The sequence below is a fragment of the Rhipicephalus microplus genome, unplaced genomic scaffold (assembly GCF_043290135.1).
Source record: "Rhipicephalus microplus isolate Deutch F79 unplaced genomic scaffold, USDA_Rmic scaffold_14, whole genome shotgun sequence".
Classification (NCBI taxonomy): domain Eukaryota; kingdom Metazoa; phylum Arthropoda; class Arachnida; order Ixodida; family Ixodidae; genus Rhipicephalus; species Rhipicephalus microplus.
The window spans coordinates 29791440-29796280 of NW_027464587.1; positions in this window are offsets into that span (position 1 = coordinate 29791440).

Sequence of the window (4841 nt, forward strand, 5' to 3'; positions counted from 1 at the left end):
ACCTCGACATGGTGACCGAATGGGACAGGATGAGGGATGTGCAAATAAGGATTACACTGGTTAACCCCTGATAAGCGGAGCGCTGTCGAATAAAAGTAGATGTACTACCAAAACAAACGCAGTTTCAGTGACAGTCTCTACGCCTCATTACCATGAAAAACGAAGGATGTGATTGCCGTGCAAGTGCCATGGCCCTCTACTAATACGCAGGGACTGGTTCATCTGCTTTCCTGTTCCGTCACTCTAGTTCTTGCTTCTTAATATTATCAGAATCGACGTGTCATGAGTTGAGCAGCAGCCGGTCAGCATTTAGCCCATGACCAAGCACCATCGATGAAGTCGCCATCTGGAATGGCTAACTTTCTCATGATGTTGCTTCCGATGTTATGTATCTCAGTATAATTTCAGTTTTTTTTTTTTCATTTTGTGGACAATTCTGCTTTTTTCTATGCACTATGATTGATATTAGTACGCAATATTTACATTGGTAACAATATATTTATTTTGACTATGGCTTGTTTACTATGCTGTTTGCTTTGTAGTCCAAAACAATTCAATACTCGTTGTATTTTGCTATACGTCATTTTTTTACTGCAGGATATTGACTTTTCTTCGCCTTTTCAAGCTACGCTTAATGTATTTTACACAAAAATAAAAAACAAAAAACCCACAGCTTTTGCTTTCACCTAATTATCAATAACCTCTTTTTTTCTATAGCGGTGTATTGCTATATTTTGATTGCCACACCAATATTTTGAATAGCCAGCTAAGTTTATCATTCGACCACACTGCACACTGTCTCACGTTGAAAAAGTCATAAAAAGGGCTGCCTGCCTCCCCTATCTTTAGCGAACTGACTTGAGAGTGGTATTTGTTTTTAACTATGGTGATAATAGAACTTATTATCAGCGCACTTGATTTAAACAAGCAAAGAAACAGCTGCCATGCACATAGAAGAAATGCTGCTATATCGATCACTGAAACCCTATCAAAGGTAACGCGTAGGGCTATGGCAGCACAGTTCTGCTGAAACCTTTTACTGCAAACATTGAACGGCCTGCTTCGGCGCTGGCTTCGCCTTCTCTCCAAAAGCATGACAAAATGCTAAAGTACACGATTTCTCGAATGCTAACCCGAAAGTCGCAGAATCGAATCCCAAGTGCGGCAGCTGCATTTTTGATGGTGGCGGAAATGCTGTAGGCCCGTGCGCTCTTATTTGGGTGCACGTTAAAAAACCCTAGGTGTGAAAAATTTTGGAGCCCTTCATTACGGCGTCTGCCATTATCATGCCATTATCATATGATGATTTTCTGGGCGTGAAACACCACATAAAAAGAAAATATCCGATTTAAGTGAAACAGCAGTAGCACATCGATTCTTGCACGAAGTTAACGCACATTTTTTATAAGGTTCGCACGGCATATGTGGTGGGTGGCAAAATCGTTGTATTGTGCTTGAATTTTCGTTCAGTAAAGATAGTCGTTGAGCGTGAAGAAAGATAAAAATCTCAGGATACCAAACTGCTAGCTTACAAAACTTACATCAGACCACTATTAGAATATGCTTCAATTATCTGGGACCCATACACTCTAGTTAATACCAATAAGCTTGAGAGCATAGAAAGAAAAGCCGCGCGATTTGTTTACAGTTCATACAGCTGGAAAATGTCTTCTACGAGTCTTCTCCGCAGGGCCGGTTTGGAAAGCCTTGCGGTAAGACGTTATCATGATCGGCTAAATTTTTTTTATTTGATGTATAATGATAGACTTCAAATTGACAAGGAAGCATACATCCAGCCGAGCATTTGCCGCCCAACACGATCCAATCGCCCAATGAAAGTCGCTGAATTTTCGTGTAAAACAAACGTCTTCAAAAATTCCTTTTTTCCCCGTACGTGCCATGAGTGGAATCTGTTACCTGCTAATGTTGTGCAATGTTCTGATGTCTCATCCTTTCTTTGTGCCCTGTTGAATTCGGCATGATTTAGTCTTCAATAGTAGTTGTTATCCTACCGATTGCACTTGTACAGTATATTCCGGTTCCGGTTTTTTTTTTCGGCTCAAAGTGTACCCTTAGATTGGTATTGTTATGCTTGTATGTTATCCTGTTTTCTTCTTTTGTATCGCCCACACCTGCTCAAAGCCTGGCACCCAGGCTAGCAGTAACCTGTAAATAAAAAGTTTTTCCAAATCAAGAAGAATGATGGTTAAAGCTAGCATGTGAGGGTGAAGTGTATTAGCAAGATCAGCCAAACTTTCTCCCGATAACTCGAGAATATGCTTCGATCGTCGCTATACTGTACAACCCGACAGTGAGCTTGGCCATGCGCTCATGCGACGTCTTACTGAGCATGATAGTATACGTGATATTCTCGTAATACACAGCAGTGCATAAAATGACGAAGATGTCGCCATACAGGTCTGGCTACGGAAGGAACCTGGCAAAGACGCTCGGAGCCTTGCTGCCAATCTTTACTGATGATTAAAACCTCCACGTCACCGTCTACCTTCAGCACGCTGAAAGCCCGACAACTCGCCCGCCTGTGCAACGAAGAGTCGGCAGATGACCGACAGCCGCTGTTACATTCTTCGAAAAAAACGTTGGTCATCATTGAGGTAGCCCGCTTGACTGTGTACAGTGATACATCGGCCTGGACCGGAAAAAAAACTTCTTTGGTGGTACTTTAGTCATACAAGGTGCTTCAAGGTATCAATCCTATAGACTATGAGGTTGTCCTGTACGGCATTGCGAACTATCAACGGCACCGTACGCGGCCCCAAGTTACGCACGTCATGTGCCTCAAGCCGTTCTACGCACGTCAGAAAACCTTAGGGCAGCACTTTTAACTTCCTCTTTCTAGCTTTTGCTTGTATTCGTTTTCTAATGTACTTGCAGACGCATGCAGACGATCCCTTTAACAAATGGGGGCCGCGCCACACTCCTTGCCATGCGCAAGTCGCGAAGATTCAATGGTGCCTTAGTGGATTTCACGACTGTACTTTGTGGTTTATTGTCGTACTTTTTTGTTTTGTGGTTGTTTGAAATTCGAAGCGTTTTGATTTTGCGTACTGCAAGCTATTTTGGCGTTCATCCACGTATATTCTATCTGCGTCTATCTATCTATCCATCTAGCCGCCTACGTCTGCGTGCTCTCGTCATCACCCCTTAGCCTAAATTAACTTAAAATTAGTATGCGAGGTTAACACAGTTTGGAAAATACGACTCGCGGGTCATAATATTGCCACGTTCCATTTCCCAAGTTTTTGTTATCGTCCCAAAACACCACAGGATTCTCAGCACAAGCCACGCCTGCAGTTTTCGAGAAGGTTTTGGACTGTAGTAGATCATTTCGATAAGATCACGCCCACTGTGCGAACAGTACAGATTGTTCTGGAACCTACGCCACCGCCAGCGATAACGCTAGAAGACGCGACGACAAGAGTATAAATGCCGACGCGCCGTTCGCCGCTATCAGTCCGAGACTGCTATCTGTGCGAGACTGCTGCTGTAATTGGACTTTCGGTTTACCGGGCACAGGTTCGCCCAAATAAATAGTTAAATCCCAACACGAAGTCTCCTGTCTTCGGCCACGTCACGACGCCGTGACATCAAGGCATGGTGTCCTGACGGCGTGCGCGGCGGTAGTGCTTCTTCTGTGGATAACGTTATCGACTTTGTTTTTAGGTTGATGACAGCACCATGGAGGCATAAGAAGTCCATGCCAAGAATGACATCGCTCGAGCAATGCTGTGGGACTACGAAGTCTGTAGGATAAATACGGCCATTAATGGTGACTCTCGCTGTGCAGATTCCTGCAGGCGTTACGAGATGACCTCCGGCTGTGCGGATTTCTGGGCCTTTCCAAGCTGTCCTTCTTTAACTTCAAGGCGAACGACCCACTGATAACAGAATAGTCGGCTCCAGTATCGACGAGAGCGGTCACACTGTGGCCGTCGATAAGAACGTCGAGGTCGCTAGTTCGCCGTCTCGCATTACAGTTAGGGCGTGGCGTCGGGTCACGGCTGTGTCGTCTTGTTCCGCTGCTTCCATATTGCGTCGTCAGGCCGCCTTCGGTAAGTGAGCTTTCGCCGTCAGGGCTTTGCCTGGTTGGCGTTGTGTTCGGAAAGCTCCGTCGCGGCGTCGTCGTCATCGGAGGATCTTCGGTAGTTCGTCGCACAGCAACAGCACCTCCACCGATTGCTGCCCTTAGTTTCCCGGATACGGGCTAGGAGACCGGCCCCGCGTTGGGACAGAATACTGCTGGTGGTGCGGCGGCTGGGCGACGGCGAACGCGAAGAGCTTCGTGGTGTCCACCGAGTTCCTGTCAGGTAGTCGGCGATGTCACGAGGTCGTTCTCCTGGCTGTGGACGCGGTGCATTGACCGCGAAGCCACGCAGTCCCATATGTCGGTACTGGCAACGGCAGTATGTGTGTCCGGCCTCGCCGCAGTGGTAGCAGAGCGGGCGATGGTCAGGGGTGCGCCAGATGTCTGTCTTCCTCGGTGCACTGCGCTGGGCCGCTGGCGAACGGTATGACGTCAGTGCGGGTGGTGGCGGCGGTGGCGTCTGTCGACAGAAGTGCGAAGGGGCGGCGCTTTGGCGTGGACGGGGAGCTGCTGCTGAAAAACATTTATTTACAGATGTTATTTACAGGGAGGGTGGGAACGGTCCTTAAGGGGCCGCCCCGTACAAACACTATAGGTGAGCTCCCTCTTACGGGAGCCCATTGGCGTTGGCCGCGGCCCGGGCACGCTCGACCAGGGCCCGTTGGGCCATCAGGTCAGAGCAGCCGAGCAGGGCTGCCTCCCAGTCCTCCCGCGAAGGGTTGGGTAGTGGGGTAAG